Below are 19534 nucleotides of genomic sequence, written 5' to 3' on the forward strand. Positions count from 1 at the left end.
CTCCTCAGAGCATTTTTATTTTTGTAATCTCAAATTAGAAATTATTGTGTTCTATCTGGAATTCTACAGAATATTTTCTTTGTTCCCACCACAACTTAAGGTCTACAATATCTACTCAGTTTTCACTATATCAGGGGAACAGCATCCTCATGGTCTCCCTGTTATGGTGAAATCCAACCCAGTCTATTTATAATTGGTGCTGGTTGGTCATATGTAGAGGAGACAAATTGCCCATTTTTTGTATTTATTTCATTTTAAAATACAGTACAGCTTTTGTAAATCACTTGCAATTCTCTTCTAACCAGTTTTCTATTGTAAGTGGCTAACAATTGCCTCCTCTGATTCATTAATTCATTAATTTTAATTAAGTCTTTCATTATTTATGATTGCTAGAGTCTATCTTTAGGTGACCACATATCTTTGCAATAGTTTAACAGTAGCTCATGTAATTAACTTTGGTTTTGCAAATAAATGGTTTTGTGTTTAATGGTAACATTACACATGGAGAACCCAGAGAAACCATACAGCATGGGATATGCAAAGGCAGCAAACTGCTAATGGGATTCACAGAAGCCACAATAATAAAACAAAATGTAAAAAATACAGACATGTTTCTTAGACAGCTAACCGACTATATATCCCCTTTAATGGAGAACTAACATCTTAGTCAAATTATTGGATACATTTATTGTATGTCGTGCTGCAAAAAATGATGTACCCATAGCATCCTATAAGATATCAGCTAATAGTTCCTTCCCCTTTGTGCTTATATTTTTGTATCACTACAATCAACTTTTTGTCTGGACTTCACTGCTCCTGACCCCTCCATCCTCTTCCCCTTTCCCAAACAAAGACCAACACTTGCTATCATATTCTTTTCTCCTGAACTGTTGTGTCTACTTCTCCCACCTTTGCATATCTTCGGCAGTGATGTCAAAATTGTATGTTCTCCAAGCAGCAATTGCCAATCTTTGTTTTCTTTTCACACGTTTTCTAGTGGTAGTTCAGGACGGTAGAAGTGGAGAAATCATGTGGCACAAAAGAGCATGGTGCTTGGTGTTAGGAGGAGATGATGACCTCCATGCTACAGCCATGGTTCAGGACAGGATAAGATGGAGCATAGCACTGAATGTTAGATGAAGGTGATGACCTCCATGCTACAGCCTTGGTTCAGGACAGGATAAGATGGAGCATAGCACTGAATGTTAGATGAAGGTGATGACCTCCATGCTACAGCCTTGGTTCAGGACAGGATAAGATGGAGCATAGCACTGAATGTTAGATGGAGATGATGACCTCCATGCTGCAGCTTTGGTTCAGGACAGGATAAGATGGAGCATAGCACTGGATGTTAGATGAAGGTGATGACCTCCATGCTGCAGCTTTGGTTCAGGACAGGATAAGATGGAGCATAGCACTGGATGTTAGGAGGTGATGATGACTTTCATGCAACAAACTAGGTTCAGGACTGGAGAAGAATAATAAGGAATGTGAGGTGTTCTTCCATTTCAAACCAAGCAGGCCCCCCATGTCTGCAGTGCTTTTCTAGATACTAGTACCACATTGCACATCTTGTGTCACAGTAATCTACAGTACATACCACTTACTGCACATCAGCAATTACATTTTATTAAATCAAAATGAGAACTTATCAAAGAAGATGTCCAGTGAATGTCAAATTAAAAAGTAATTAAATGCAAATTTTTTGATGGACTTATGCAGTAAGTCAACCAAAATCCATATTATTCATCACCTCATCTATCTGTTTGTTCCCAGTTTATGTATTTTAAAAATCATTGAGTTCTGATGTCATCACTTCAATCTGTATTGGGAACATTTTTTGTATTATAAACAATAAGACACCACCTACTGTACAGTATTATGGATATTCTAATTCAGCACAGATTCCCGTGAGCTATATAAAATCCCTAGTCCTGCAGTCTTGTTCCTTTAGATGGGCACAGAACTCCTTGATGACTTTTAATATCCTGATAAATTACAGTAGGGGTTGATAATGAATTAAATCCACGCAAAAACAACCATCTTGTTATTTCCTTTAAGCTGTTGGGCACAACGGTGGCTAAGAGGTTATCACTTCTGCCTCACACCACAGAGGTCATGAGTTCAATTCCCAACCATGGCCTTATCTGTGTGGAGTTTGTATGTTCTCCCTGTGTTTGCGTGGGTTTCCGCAGGGCCGTCTCTTCCATTGGGCACGATGGGCAGGTGCCCGGGGGCCCTGCAGGCAAGGGGGGCCCGTCGGAATCCCCCCCCCAAAAAAATTTTTTTTTTTTTTAAATACTTACCTTGCGGTCACCATCAGCGGTGATCCGGCTCCCTCCCTGGTCCCCTCTTCCGTGCTGTGCTCGCAGTGAATGCTGGGCGTGATGTCACACCCAGCATTCACTGCAACCACAGCACGGAAGAGGGCAGAAGAGACTCAGCGGCGCGAAAAAAAGAAGAGGATCGGACTTAAGGTAAGTTAAGGGGGCCCCTATATATATATAATCACGTTTTTTTTTACATACATATATATTTTCCTTTTTTACACACACACACACACACACGCACTATTTATATATATATATTTTATTTATTTTTTAGGGGCCCGGTACACTGCATTGCCCGGGGGCCCATAAAGTTGTTAAGGTGGCCCTGGGTTTCCGGAGCACCCAGACAAGACCTACCATAGACAAGTATACACATTTACAGACATTCACTAGTAACCATAAGTTACAGTAAAATTTATATATATATATCCAGCTACAAGTGCTCATTTGAGTAAGTCAAGCTTGCACTATATTTTAGTATACACAATAGAATGCTTAAGCTTATGTTTACCTATAAGAAAAGCTGTGTACAACATGAAAGTTTACAGATAAACTGAATGATAACACAGATGTGTAGTTTTTTTTACACTGAACTTCAGGATTACAACATTTGAGTTATATTGGTAGAAAAAGTAAGAGGGAGAATCAGGGACGGGAGAAAAGATTTTCTTTAAGTACTGTTCCTTTAAGAGATAGACAAGTTTCAGTTGCACAGCTCTAGCAAACAAATAGCTATTGAGTAAATGCGTATATTACCACCTAATAATATCTGTTTTCCAATTACTTTATAGCTTCCTAGAAAATAAGTTGTCAGCTATGGTATGAAAAGAAATAGTGTTTAGTATCTTACTTTGAGCACTGTACAGTGTGGAACATAAACAATGAGCAGGTCTGGTCTCTCCTCCTCTGTCCTTCTGTACAGAATCAACTGCTTTTAAACCCTGTGAGAATACATAAACCTTATCTTGTCCTCACATGTTGATATATGTGGACTGTTAACATTCCACCTGCTACTCTCTTTAACCTGTTGTTACGTAATAGTTTCCAACCTACCAGCTCAGCATTTCATAAAGAGACTAAGTAAGTTTACATTAATAATTCTTACCTCTATCAGTTAAAAAGAAAATGATGGTAGGTCCACTTTGCCCCAGAGTTAATGATCTTTCGTGTTTCATTTGTGGATTTCAATATTCTGTCATTTTAAGATTTTTATTGAAAACCTGATTGATTACTGTAACTCAGTGGCAAAGAGAACTGTCTGTAAAACAAACTGCAGACACAGAACTGCAGGAGAACCTGGTTCAAAGGCTACTAATGTATATACCACATATGGAATAGTTTATGTTAATGTACTACACTCCTGCAGTCATTGCTAGGAGCCATGCTACATAAGGTGATGGGGATGAGAATGTCCTACATATAGACATGATCACAGAGCACTTCCTCATACATGGGTAGATTTATCAAACGTTCTAAAAAGGAAAAGTGGAGGTGTTGCCCATAGCAACACATTAGAGTCTAGCTAACATTTATGTTGTACATTCTAGAAAATGTTAGCTAGAATCAGACTAGTTGCTATGGGCAACATCTCCACCTTATCTTTTTAGAAGGTTTGATATATATACCCTACAGCCACTGTGAGGAGCCCTGCTATATAAGGTAATAAGAAGGGGATGATCATCAATCACCTTCTCTTACAGACATAAAAACTAATGCACCGTCCCTACAGTTATTATGATGAGTACTGGTATAGAAGGTATAGAGGAGGGTTAATGTCATACACAGAGACAGGATTATCAAGCATCTCCTCTCTCAGCCACTATGAGGAGCCCTGCTATACATGGTAATGAGAAGGCAGCATGTCATATATATATATATATATATATATATATATATATATATATTTATGTGAACACATTTAAAGTGCTTTATTTATTTTTATGTATTCAACTGCATGTTTTATACTAATTGTACTAATGTACTATACAAAAAGGTGCCGTAAACATCTTGTAGTGCTATTAATATAAATAGCAATTTGTCACATTTGCTCTCTAAAGACATCACTTTGCATTAGCTATAGTTAGAAAACTCGCTTCACCTTTTCCTTCTCTATAACATTTCTGTAACATTATCACCAGCGCCTGAGTCACCTGGGTTCAAAGTCTGTCTTTTTGTAACACAGAGAGTAAATATTATGCTGACTTTTTAGTTTTACATTACCCACAAGCTGGATATAATAGAGGTTACAAGCTCCTGTACAGAGCTGTGTTGTCTATCCTCATGTCGCAGAGTTAAATAAATTAATTTTCTATTTGGACTGTAACATGCTTTACAAATGGCCAAAACTTCAAATAAACAATACGTATCATAACATGTGAGCTTAAATATCAATATCCAAATTTAGTATGATGAATGGACATTTATAATATTAATTAATGATTCTATAAAGGAGAAGGCATGGAAAGGTTATGTCACGACTTGCACTCTGCAGCTGCTGTCTGCAGTGACTTTATTGGATTCATTATGTATTCTACTTGTAGTACCACTGCCCACCAAAGGGGCCACTGTGCTACCTTGATCATTTTCCTTGATTACTGAGAGTTGTATCACCTGCATGAGGCCTATATTAACCTGCCTGCTTCATACGGTCTGGGCCAGATCATCAGGTCACTCCAGTCTGCATTTCCATGTGCTCAGCTCCAGTCTGCATTTCCATGTGCTCAGCTTCAGTCTGCATTACCAAGTTGTCATCTACTGTCTGCATTACCAAGTTATCATCTACTGTCTGCATTACCAAGTTGTCATCTACTGTCTGCATTACCAAGTTGTCATCTACTGTCTGCATTACCAAGTTGTCATCTACTGTCTGCATTACCAAGTTGTCATCTACTGTCTGCATTACCAAGTTGTCAGCTACTGTCTGCATTACCAAGTTGTCAGCTGTTATCTGCTATCTGGACTCCTGCATGTTTCTCCATTGAATTCACTACTGCTGTTGTCTGCTATCTGGACTCCTGCAAATTACTTCATTGTATTCTCTACTGCTGTTACCTGCTACTGGACTCCAGCATCTTCAACCATTATACCTGGTACTTATAGTTCCACGCTGCCTGTTGAAATCTACTATTGAAGTTACCTGTTGTTTCTCATCTGCACATTGAACTGTCTCGTGAGTTACCTTGTCATCTGTGTTTGTTAATAAACTCATTATAACCACTTATCCCCTCTCCGTGGTCATACCTGGGAAATCCTGACAGGTTACCTTAACCTATATTTAAGTCTGTCATTCTATGTGCTCCATATTAAACTGTATTTAGAACTGTCCTATGTTGTAGTCCATAGAAACATGTCTTTAGGATTGGTTTTCTTTTGTGCTCCATATAAACTTTGGCAGCAGCACAACATTATGTAAAAGTGCATTGGTTTACAGATGTCAGCATTTGCAGCTGGTCAGAATGAGAACGTTCCTTTTTAAAAAAAAAAAGAGTAGGTGCATCTCCGGATGAAGGGGGAGCTGCTGCGTGGAAGAGCTCACAGTTATTTCATACTTGCCGGAAACTCTTCCGGAATGTCCGAGAGGCTCCAGAAATTCGGGTAGGTCTCCCAGACTCCTGGGATAGCGGGCATGTATCCTGCATACGGAACTCACTGATCAAAATGACGTGATTCGTCCCCCGCGACAAAAGTCATTTTGTCACGGGGCAGGGCCAGAATTATGCGTTTGACTGCGCCCGCCCCCTCCCGCCATCCAACCATGCCCCCCTGATCAGGATCTCCCGGAATTGTCATTTCAAAGGTTGGCAAGTATGAGTTATTTCCACTCAGCGAAATGACTTGACTGTCCCACCAACTCTGAGTTGGCAGAGATCGTGTCTCATCTTATACTTTTAAGGGAACATATTTTGCACCTTGCAGTTGCACTTTGACAGAGAAACGCATTTTTAGGCAAACTTATACAAATGTTACATGTGTAATAAAGACAGTCCTGGTGTGTGAGCTCTGTCATGATTATTTTAGGAGAAAAACAATAATACTAAAAATCCACTCTAGGAACATAGGTTGGACTTTGATGTGACATTTTTGCACACATTTAATTTGCAGAGCTGTCTCCAGGGAGTGGAGAGTAGGTGTGCACCTTGAAGTGCATTGGGAAAGCCATCTAGGTAATCGGTGCAAGACAATGTCATTTTGCAGTGCACTTCATAGATGGGTTAAATGGAGGATAAGCAAACAGTGGATGAATTGGAGTTGTAAAAGATACCCTTTTAGGACTACTCATATGTGTGTATGCGCACTTTACTAAAATAAAAGATTTATCTGACCCAATTATGCCCTCTTCACCTTGCTTGGCCACCCATGGGTGCCTTACTACAACAGGGAAGGATGCCCAATATGTTCTAGGGGGTTTAACAGCCACTCAGACAAAGCTGTTAGCAAATACAACATTACTTTTATTACTAAATAATACACCAGAATATAAATACACTTTAAACAAAAGCCAGGTGGGTTTAACACACACCCTGTCCCATACTCCTCTAGCCCAGAGGACTACAGTCACCTTTGCTCCTGGAACCTTGAGCCCCCAGCCACTTGGCCCAATTTTCTCCTCCTCTATCAGTGTGGTAGGAATATGTTACAAAGTATGTCTGCTTCAGCAGGTCCACCAAGCTATCAAACTCATAGGGTGATGTGTTGACTAGCCCATGGGTGGGCTTAGATATATCACCCCTCTGGGATTGGCAGCTGTCAATAGGGGCTTCTACAGGGCACCACGTGCACATGAACTCCCCAAATCCACCTCTTCATGGATAAGGGGCTACAAGTGTCAGTGTGGAGAAAAAAATACTGGTGCAAATTGCAGGCTTGCACAGTGTGGCAACTTTGTGATCTATAAATATGATGAAAAATGCACTTGTATCCCACTCTAAATTAGCCTGAAAATGTCTACTTTGTTATGAAAACACATAAAAAACTTTTTAAGACATTAAAAGCATAAAATCAAACAATATTGCATTCTATAAAAAGATGTTTTAATAGAATACAGTGTAAGAATGTACAGTCATTCCATAAAAACATTTTGAAAAACATGTTCACGTTCCTCCTTTTATATACAATATTTTTTAAGTTATCTGTTCTTTATATTATTTTATTCTTACCCATAAAACCAAATAAATAAAGTTGATAAAAGAAGTTAAAAAAGAGAGCTCTCCAAGCTACCTAAACTCATTCAGCAGAGAGTAGAAAGTAGCGAATCTGCAAATATTTCCAAAACTCTGCATGAGGTAAATCTTACTTTGAATGGATTTCAGCAAATGGATATACACCCTTCGAGTTCAACAGTTGGCCCACCTTGAAGGCCCCAGCTTGGGACCAGACATGGAAGGCCGATAAGTTAGTACCCGGGGGAAAGTCTGGGTACACTAAGAAGGAGGTTAGAGGAAAGACCCTAGAGCAAATATAGAATAGAATTCTTGACCTCTTCCAGCAAACAAGCGTGGGTGAAATCGTCGGGTGTGAGATCAAAGGTAGGCTCAGTATCCAAGGGATGACCTCTGAGGAGAGTTGAAGAAAATGTTATTCAATGGAAACCCATTGTTTACTGTCTTTAGCTCTCGTCCATTCTAAAATTCTGTTCAACATTATAGCTTGATAGAGAAGTCTTATGATTTGTTTAATAGCTTAATTTTGGGTAGAAGTGCAAATTTTTGTGCGTCTCTTTGCTTATTCAAGAAGGCCTCTAGCTGAATACATTTACCCCTAATAACACACTTTTATGCTCCCCAGATAAAGAGATTTTAGAGGTGTCAGGATAATTGTGTGAAGAAAAGGCAAGGTAATTAAATTGTGTCAAAAATGGGAGCATGATCAGACCATGTTACCAAGCCTATCTCTGCCCCCCTGTAAGAGGAGTAAGTGCTTGTGACTGAGAAAGATATTGTTCATTCTAGAATAAATGCCATGTGGAGCAGAAGAAAATGTGCAATTGCGGCCAACAGGGTATAGGAGTCTCCAGGTGTCAGCCAACTGATGTTCATGATAGGTGTGCCTTGACCATGTTTTCTAGCAGGGTATCTATGAGTTATTGCTAATGTGCCATAGATGGGATCAAGGGTCCACTTGAGATCGCCTCCCAATATTTTGATGCCATCAAGTAGAGGTTTTACGAGTTGCAGCACATTCATATGAGAAAACAGGTTGACCATGATTCGGGGCGTAGAGATTAACAATTGATAACTGGTGGTTAAAAATTTTACATTTGGTTAAGAGAACTCTACCATCCTCCAACCTATGTGTTACAATGCCAGACAATGGGAGGTGTTTAGCAAATAAGATAGCTACCCCTTTTATCTTACCACTGAAATTGTTACTGTAAAACACGTTAGGATAATAGTAGTTACGTAGTGAAAATATTGGGGACCATGTTTAAAGTGTGTTTCCTGGACAAACGCTATATCAACCTTATTCGCCAAAAGGGCTGCTGATCTTTTCCAGGAATATTTAGTCTTTAGCATTAATAGAGCCAATATGTAATTTTTCCAAAAGGAAATTCATCTTATCTCAGGAGGAAGTACTACTCCTAGTTGTGTCATATAATTGGTGAATTGTCCTCCCAGGGGTGGGTGGGGTTGGGTTTGAGGTGTCAGGCGGAAAGGAGAAGAAAGGAACAATAATAATAATAATAATAATAATAATAATAATAATAATAATAATAAAAAATAAATCAAGTTTACACTTTTAGGACACATATTGACATAAATACCAACTGTTTCCAGAAAAAAATATATTTCTTTATACACGCACTGGGGATCACTGGTGGACAGTAACATCAACAAACTTTAATATCGAAAAAATAATTAAATCAATAGGTAATAGCTATGGTAACAGTACAAGTATAACACAGTACAGTTGTATATTAATAAGCTTAATCTTGCAAAATGAAAACTTGAGAGAAAACATACAAAATACAAGTAGCAAGAAGTCCACTATAGGGACGTGTGACGAAACGAGCTTCATATCCCCTCAACTAGCCTGTCCATAGTTTCTCACAACATGTTTAGCTTTACAACATGTCCTTTTTATAGCCCTGTTGTTTGTTCCCCGGCTCACCAGAGTACAACTGCAGTGTCTAATTACATGTGGCTAAGGGGACATTGTACCTTTCACTATATGTTTCTCATTGTAAATATGTACATTGTTGAATCTTGTTAATATTGCAGTGAAGCTGTTATTCATTGTGCTTAAAGTGAAGCCAGGTGGGTTAAAGGTAAGGATCAAATGGCAGGATACAGATGAGAGGGAAGGCCAATTAGTTATCATTGTTCTCAACAGGACTAGTCCAGATATTTAATCTGAAACCCAGCAGGGGAGCTTCTGTGGAAGCAAAACTCATCTCCACTCCCCCTCCAACCCCCTGATCCAGCACCAGCCAAAGTTTAAGAGGGAGAGAACCAGGGGTATGCCCAGGGGTAGGAAAACACTGTGGAAATTTAACACTGGATATAAGGAACCACTCGAGGGGAGGAGGGGAGGTTCATTCTGAGGATTGATGGCTGGAAGCTGCAGGGTGGCTAGTTTCGACTGGCCGTTCTCTACTAGTGGACTAGATCTGCAGATCCATGGGTCTTCAAGTCAGGACAGCCAGGTTGTTGTAGCGCCTTAAGCTAGTGGGGTAAGGGACAGATGATGTGGTAAACCTGCCTGGCATTTATTTACTGTCTGTATATAATATTCTAGTGATTATTTTTATTACAATAAATGTATTGTTTTTCTTTCTAACTGCATTTGCCTGAGTGACTATAGGAACTTTATAAGGGACTGGGTAGGCTTCCCTGGCATTGGAAGGAACCCTGGGTGGCCAGCCAGTATGAAGGTGGCAGAATTGGGCCAGCAAACCTGATATCTTCACATTTTGGTGGCAGACAGTGGGGTCACTCAGTCCCAGGTACTCTGTGGGTAGAGATGCAGGGGAACAACTGTATCGTGATACATTCCAGGGTTCTGCAAAGCAGTTAGCACTAGAAACCAGTTACTACATTATCCAGAACTTACTCCTAAAGGCTTTAAGGTAGAAAGTGTCATGAAAAGCATTTGGGCTTTAGGCGAGGGAAGATGCCGCCTAAGTGCCAATTTGATAAGGAGAGGCGCACCCCACCAGTGTAGAATGGAAGATGAAACCATGTCTCAAAGAGGGGAGATCACAGTGAGGTGGTCCCTGAAAGTCAAATGGGTGTGATCTCTGGGAGGAAGAGTGCAGATAACAGCCCAGTGTTGAAAAAGGTCCCAAAGGAAGGGATGAAACAGTCCAGTGCACCCAGGTGAAAGGATTCCTGGGATGAAGGACTGTGGCAGTGTCTGCAAGATGGGGATATCAATGTGTTGCACCACCCCACCACAATGCAGCACATTTTGGATTATTGGGATGAGGAGCACCCAAAGATTATTATATGGAAATGAGTCAGCCTAGAGGAGAAATTGCAGAACCTATTGGATGTGTTCCTAATGTTGAAAGAGGAACAAAGTGCCTGGAATTTTTGGGATGAATCAGAATGGGATGAGTTTATAGATGAAGTTATTTGTACTATGCAGAATCTGGCCAAGGGAAAATCCAGTGACAACAATAATCAAAAGTATGTGTTACATAGAAAAGAAATATGGGACAGAGATGGAGCGAGTTTGAAACGTTATTGACAAACAAGATAGAGGAAAGCAAAGGCAAAAATGGACTGTTAGAGCACAGGGACATGCCTTAGTAGTGAAACTGGCAGATCACATAACAAGGTTTCTCTGTTGGTAATCCCTTCTGTCTCAGCACTCTATGTGCTCTATCAAATGTGATTTGAGAGTTTGGCTCCTGTTCCAAAATCTCATTATAGGTCTTAGTCAGCACATCTATCAAACCAGCTTAGATAGGCCCCTGACCAGAATGTTGTTTCGCCTTCCTCTATTGTCCAGTGAGTGCTGAGGGCTGTAGTAAGTTCTCCAACATCAGCGCATATATGCAGAGTATCCTTCATTGTGAACGGTAAATGAGACTCCCATTAACTGTCGGCAGGCAGAAGAGTTGAGGCACAGCAGAAGCAGGGTACTCTGTATCCAATAAGACCCCAGAGAAGAGGTTGGACCCTGGATCAGCAGTAACAACAGGAAACAGACCTCCGGGTAGCAGGTGAAGTCACTAGCACATATAACTTGCTGGGAGTGGTGAATCACCAAAATTGATGAAGTTTTGATTTGTGGACTCATGGAGTTTCTGAAGAACGCATGCTCCCAAGGTAGCAGCCAAGCCAAACCCCTGAAATTCCACTTGTTAGTTATGTTTCAAGTGCTTAAAAATATAATATTTGGGAATTTCTTACTTCTTAAGAGTTTTGGGATACAAAATCAATACTTTAGAGCTTAAGATGGATACACTGATAGAACTTAGTATTGTATTAGTGTTTGGGTTTATATTATTAAATATATATTATATTTATATATATATTAAATATAAATTATTATATTTGAGTATATATAATATGTCTTCAATCAAAGCTCTAAGTAGGTTTGAATGTAGAACTGTTGCTAATGTGAGGTCTTTGAAAGGACAATACAGTGGCACAGTGGTTAGCATCACCAGGATCCTATCTTTATGGAAGTTGTATGTTCTCCTCATGTTTCTGTAGGTTTGCTTCAGTTTCCTCTTATATTTCATAGACATACTGGTAAGGAAATTGGCTTCTGATTAAGTTAACCTATGAGTGTGTGATAGGGAATATAGACTGTAAGTTTTTTGGGGGAGGGACTGATGTGAATGATTCAATTTTCTCTGTAAAGTGCTACAGAATATGGATTAAAACAATGAGGTAATTATACTTTATTGTATTTATATGTGTCTTAGTTGATTACAGAATTCTTAGTCTCGTTATGATTAAGAAACAGAAATGAAACAATGGGCCTCTTCATTTCCTATGACATCTAGAGGCCATATTTGCGCCATTTGAACTCAAATACTAGAAAATCTATTGGTGGGTCCCCCGTAACAGTGGGCCCAGGGCAAACTATGTCTCACTATTTACAGCACTACAGTTTTTATATTTATATATATTTATGAATGTATTCATATTAGATGTAACTTGTTATATGCTAGGACACAATGCCCAATGCATGTGTTACTGTTTTTTTTACATAATTTTTTTTTGCTGCAAAATTTATCTTTATGTAACAATCCTGCTGGCGTTGTTATTCACACCTTCCAGTGACTGAATGTGTGGCCCCCAACATTAGTACACAGAGGCTGGTGTGATCTGATCTGAATTTGGGTGATGAGAGATAAACAGCCAGGGACCTAGATGGAGGGTACATACCTGACAACAGATTGATATTTGGTGAATGAATCAGGCATGTGAAGGGCATGTGAAATGGTTTGTTGTACATAGGTGTGTTTAGTGTGGGTAAATAGTGTGACTTAAGCTTAATTTCCACCTTGAAATGTTAACAGGTCAGCCTTTAGCAAGTACGCTTCCCAAGTAGTAAAATTTGGGGTCCCGACTCTTGCACCCATATTCTGATCTTCGAATTGGCATCAATTGTTGGAAAACAGATATCAGATATGAGCATTCAGTAGACAATCCATCAAACCTGAGCCCTGGATTAAAAACTTTTTGGGACAAGTTTATCTGAAACTGATTGTGGTGCCTGATAGTCAGGCTCAGGAATGGATAGTCCTATTAATGCATAGAGCATGCACCAGAGGGCCAGTCCCTTTCTACCCTGTCTACTCCAATTACATAACATTATCTCTAGAACTTGCTTCACCTGTCTGACGTTTCTTTTGTAGGTAACACAGGTAGGAAAGATTATGCTGATTTCTTAGTTTGTATATTACCCGCAAGCTGGTTATGATTAAAGTTACAAGCACATGTACATCAAAGTATTTCTATATCTTCAATCCTCATGTCACAGAGATATAAACATGATTTAACTGCTAACAGTTGCTAATCTAGACCCTAATATGCTAGACAAATGAGCAATAGTTCAGTAAGTGTAGATTACTTTAAATGTGAGCTTCGGTATTAATACGCAAACTAAGGCTGGTCAATTTCTGTGCTTAAAAAACAATTCTATAAATAATAAGGCATTGACAGTGACTATTATCTTCTATTTATAATTGTTTTCCTGTACTCGGTGTAAACTTTAAGTAAGTGTTTATAGATTCTCACAGCGTCAAAACCAACTGCAGCCCAAATTCCCTCGAGAATCACACGTGTTTCAAAATATATCAAACAATAAACAAGAAAGAGAATCCGAGCGCTGTTGGTATCCCCAAAATATAAACAAAAAAAAAACTTTTCACTGTAGTCCTTTGAAATTTTCTCTCGTCTTTCATTTTCTTTCCCAGGTATAAATTACCATATTAACTATAAAATATATATAATATAGTATCATTCCATCATAAACATTACATTCCTCTACTAATATAAATCTTCTACAGTGAAATATAAAATAAAAGTGTCCATACTGTCCCAGTGTTCAAACACAATACATTCTGCACACTTCCAATTTATTCCAAGTGCTGGTGCTTGTTTCCCGGAAGGCACTGCCCCCTTGTGGTAATATACTTGCTAGCACAATCCTTGCATATAAATGTATCATCAGTGGTTGCCTTTTTCATTCCCATTTAGTTCCCTCATACATGATGTATATGGAAACACAGAGAGAGGCAAATCTAGTGTAATATTGCTTTAAAAACTCAAAACTTTAATATTAAAATATAATTCAGCTTGTAGGTGCAGGTCTTCCTGCCAGAAATTGGATATCAACGTCACAATGTACCAGATGGAGGATTCTTTGGGGTATTGTAACCACCAGACATTCATTCCAGAAGATGTAAATACTGGTCAGGTGGTTGTCTCAGAAAGATTGTCCCCACCCACCAATGCATTTTGACCATGGCTTAGTGGTCTTTTCAAGGTGGATGGAGTGGAGTTATAAAGAGTCCATTTTTATGCTCACAATAACCAATCAGCTTGAAGATGAAAATTAATAGATCAAAATATGCAGCTCAAACATTAACTCTAAAAGTCCAAGAAAAAGTTTCATAAATACAAAACCTAATTATACAAAAAAAATACACATTCATTCATTATGTTACTATATTCGCTACATTTTTCTTTTACCTCCACAAGTAGTTGTCACAGTATTTCAGTTACTCCCCACTGAATCAACTGGGACGCAACTTCCGATCCTTAGTTAATAGATTAGTAATATATTTCCAGTCTCACGCTAGGAATCTGTAACATCTCTAACACAGACTGGAAGGTCTGCAGAAGGGACGTCACTTAGGTCCGGTCCGCAATTCTATGCGATTCAAGCCTTCTTTTCGTTGCTTTCCAATAGAAGTTAGCTAGAAAGCCTAGATGCCTTTTGAATATTAAGGAGAAGTTTTTGTTTTATTCAACTGATTGTCGATCAAATAGCGCTAATTACTAACTTGTTTATCTGGTCATCTTAGTTTTAATTATTACAATTCATCATATAGTCAAAGATGGTAATATAAGAATAATCAAAACTGAGATAGTTCTTATATATTTAAAATCTCGGTTGAAATTTGTTCCATAGAAGTCACATATAAGTTTTTGTACCTTCTAAAATTGAATAAAACTTTTTTTTAAAATTTTTAATATTGATACTGACTCTTACCCTTTTTGATGGATTCTCACAATACATAAGGATGAAGTATATCTAAATAGACTAAAAATATCTATATTAATACACTTAAAAAGTTCTTATCTCTAATATAGTGTTCCAAAATAGACATATTCAATTTTCAAAAGTAATTGAATTAGGAGATGCTAATCTTGAGTCTAGCTCCTACATAACGACACAACAATTCTCGCATGACATATTATTCTGTCTAAGTAGTGTAGCTACCCCAAAATGACTTAAGTGAGGAACCAGTTAATTTCAAACTCTTTGTTTAAACCATGAGGGAAGAGGCTATTTAATTTATAAATCCAGTATCAACTTGTCTTTAAGACTGTCCTTCTCTGTGCTCCATGTAAACGTTCCTTTAGGTTTATCCTTATATATGCTCCATGTAAACTTTTATTTATGATTGTACTATTGTTAGGAACAATGAAATTGTATTGTGGTTAAAGATGGTTTATTGATACTCAGCAGCAGACAGGGAATAACAACATATTTACAGTACTGAACTGGCAGTAATGATACACAGGATAATATCTGAAGCACAACAGTAACACTGTTCTGACCAAGAAAGTGGAATATGCAGACAAGTATGGAGATGAGCATCTCCCCTATGGGAACACAATAATGCCATTTTACAGAGTTCAATTACTTTTATCACACACATGCAGGAGAATATTTGATGAGAACGGCAGAGTCTCCACTAGAGATGGTCACTGACCCCCGTGTTTTGGTTTTGGATTCGGTTTTGGATCTGGATTACCGTCGTGTTTTGGTTTTGGTTTTGGTTTTGCAAAACCGCCATTGCGTGTTTTGGTTTTGGTTTTGGTTTTGTTTGGTTTTGTTTTGCTATTTTGTTGGAAAATACATGTTTTTGTGCCTAAAATAACCCAATTTAGTGCTCCAACTGTTTTAGAGATAAGTAATCTAATTGTTGAGGTAATAAATCATCCAAAAAAACTGTTTAATTCTTCGTTGGTAGGCCTTCATTTATTCTACAAACAAAACAGATTGTCTTCCTCTCCATCTATGCATATTGGCAATGCAGCCATCGTCTTTGAATCTATATTACACCCTACACTTATAGTTAAATATGTAAAGAAATGGAAAAAGACAGTTTGCTTTCTCTCTCTATAAGCCCCCTCCACTTTTTTAAAAAAACAAAAAATTCAGCCATTATAGACTGTACAATATTAATTGACATGGAGAAAGCCAGTTTGGTTTCTGTCTCTCTAGGCCCCCCTCCACTTGTATAAAATACCAAAAAATCCAGCCGTTATAGACTGTACAATATTAATTGACATGGAGAAAGCCAGTTTGATTTCTGTCTCTCTGGGCCCCCCTCCACTTGTATAAAATACTAATAAATTCAGCCGTTATATACTGTACAATATAAATTGAAATGGACAAAGGCAGTTTGGTATCTGTCTGCATCAGATCCTCTCTCCACTAGGAGTAAAATAGAAAACTATTCAGCCGTTATATAATCTAGAATATAAATAGAAATTGAGAAAGGCAATTTGGTATCTGTCTGCATCATAATCATCAACATCATCATTAGCGCCCTCGTCGCCTACACAAATCTCCCCCTCATCCTCTTCTAATTCCAAAGTGGCATCCTCAATTTGGGCATCACCGGCTACACTCGGGCTATTAAGGCACATATCAGCAGAATGCTCACGATTAGACATCCCACTGTTGAATGGACTCTCCACAGGGATTGTTGTCATTTGTGAATCAGAGCAAATATTCTCCTGTAATGCCTCACTGTCATCTTGCAGCTCGGCTTTGACGCGTAACAGTAGTTGTGCACCAATTGTAGGCTGGGTAACTTTTTGGGATCTGCCACTAATAGCCAAAGGTGAAGGCCTCATTCTCTCTTTGCCACTGCGTGTGTAGAATGGCATGCTTGCAATTTTTTTTTTATCGTCACTTAACTTTTGCTCAGTTACACTTCTTTTTCGCTTCAATACAGTAAATTTTTTTGGGGTTTTTGTTTTTTGCACTAATTTGAAAACACTCTGTTGTTTGACATCGCCTTGGCCAGATGACGTACTGGGAACACTAACATCAGGACTGGTGACAGAACCTGGTTGCTCATTCAGATCATATGTGGACTGCTTTGAATCCATTCTGAGCGCAAACCACTGGAGAGTGCTAAAAATTATTTAGTAGATACTGTTGACAGATATGACTTTTGACAGCCAGAAATATTAATGCACAATTAGGGAGGACACCCCAAAAGCACTGAGGAGTGCTAAAATTATTTAGTAGATTCTGCTGACAGTTATGACTTTTGACAGCCAGAAATATTAATGCACAATTAGGGAGGACACCCCAAAAGCACTGAGGAGTGCTAAAAATTATTTAGTAGATACTGCTGACAGATATGACTTTTGACAGCCAGAAATATTAATGCACAATTAGGGAGGACACCCCAAAAGCACTGAGGAGTGCTACAAATTATTTAGTAGATACTGCTGACAGATATGACTTTTGACAGCCAGAAATATTAATGCACAATTAGGGAGGACACCCCAAAAGCACTGAGGAGTGCTAAAAATTATTTAGTAGATTCTGCTGACAGTTATGACTTTTGACAGCCAGAAATATTAATGCAAAATTAGGGAGGACACCCCAAAAGCACTGAGGAGTGCTAAAAATTATTTAGTAGATACTGCTGACAGAAATGACTTTTGACAGCCAGAAATATTAATGCACAATTAGGGAGGACACCCAAAAAGCACTGAGGAGTGCTACAAATTATTTAGTAGATACTGCTGACAGATATGACTTTTGACAGCCAGAAATATTAATGCACAATTAGGGAGGACACCCCAAAAGCACTGAGGAGTGCTAAAAATTATTTAGTAGATACTGCTGACAGATATGACTTTTGACAGCCAGAAATATTTATGCACAATTATGGGGGACACCCCAAAAGCGCTGGGGAGTGCCAAATATGAAGAAAAAATAATAAACCTCTATCCTCCTCTCTGCACTAGCGATTTTGGTTAGAGCAATTGCAAGAACAATATTGTATTCTCTGTCCCTGCTCTAATTAGCCTATGACTACACCCTGCTCTCTCCCTCTGTCAAATGGCGATGGATTGCTGTGGAGGCGTGTATTTATAAAGTTGAAGTATCGCGAGAACCGAGCCCCGAGATCCGACGACGTCACAATGACGTTCGGCCTCGAACTCAGCTCGGTACTCGGATACCCAAAGTTCGGGTGGGTTCGGTTCTCGGAGAACCGGACCCGCCCATCTCTAGTCTCCACAGCCACCCCCAGTGTACTAAAACTCCAACAAGCTTCCTTGCTAACACGCCATGCAATTCTGTCCACTCACTTCAGAGGTGAAATGGGAAAATGAGACCTTAGTAGTGGCCTTCTTGCAAGGTTTATCTTGCCAGATTAAGGATGAACTGACTTCCAGGGAACTTCTGTCAGATCTTTATGAGTTATTCTCCCTCTGTATCACAATAGAAGAGGGAACACTTCCATCATCCAGTTTTCCGATTGGCACCCAAATTCCAGAACCCCACAGTAACCTCAGAAGATGCCATGCAAAGGAGTCATTCCCATCCTTCACACAAGACAAGAGGTATAAGAACAAGTTATACCTCTACTGCGCAGAGCCCGGTCACATTCTTGTGATTTGTTATAAGAGACTGGAATACACCAAATCCTAACCGGTGCTAAAGTCTCCACTGGGTAAAAATAGTTTTGACTTCTTCATATCAGTCACAAACCACTTTTCAAAGGGTCCTATTCTGCTCTCTGCCTTCGTAGACTTAGGTTCGGCTGGTATTTTTATTTCCACCTCAGTGATAGAGGTACTTAAAGTGTCTTTAACTTAGGGATGGCAATCAAGTCCTTAATGGAACCATCTCTAAATGTATCCTTCCTATATGACTCGGAATGGATCAGCTTACTAGTTCTGCTTTAGGCTTTTCACCCTATCATCCCAGCTCCAGATGAATTCTCCCCAATTTGATTGGAGAAAATTACCTCTTTGGGTTAATAGTGTTCAGAGAATTGCCTTCTATCAATCATTCCAGGTTCCTCCAGATCAGTCTGCCATACCCAGTCCTCCAGTTCTTCTCTGCCACCTGCCTATGCCTCATTAATAGACGTCTTCAGTATGGCTGCTGCTGAGAAGCTTCCTCCTCAACTGAATTGGCGTTGTGCAATAGATTTAATTCCTGGGAAGACTATTCCTCATGGCAGGGTCTACCCCCTATCTCTAAATAAAACCCAGGCCATGTCCAAATATATCTCTGAGAGTCTCAAATTATTTGGATTTATTCGCAAGTCCTTCTTTCCATCAAGACAGTTCTCTAAGATCTTGTATTGATTACCATTGGCTAAATGCTATTACTATAAAAATCAATACCCCTTGCCTCTTACTTTGACCGTATATGTGGGGCCAAGATCTTTACCAAATTAGATCTACATGGTGCCTGTAACCTCATCAGAATATGTAAAGGGGATGAGTGGAAGTGTCACACATCAGATC

This window comes from Mixophyes fleayi, chromosome 3 (assembly GCF_038048845.1).
Source record: "Mixophyes fleayi isolate aMixFle1 chromosome 3, aMixFle1.hap1, whole genome shotgun sequence".
NCBI classification, from domain to species: Eukaryota; Metazoa; Chordata; class Amphibia; order Anura; family Limnodynastidae; genus Mixophyes; species Mixophyes fleayi.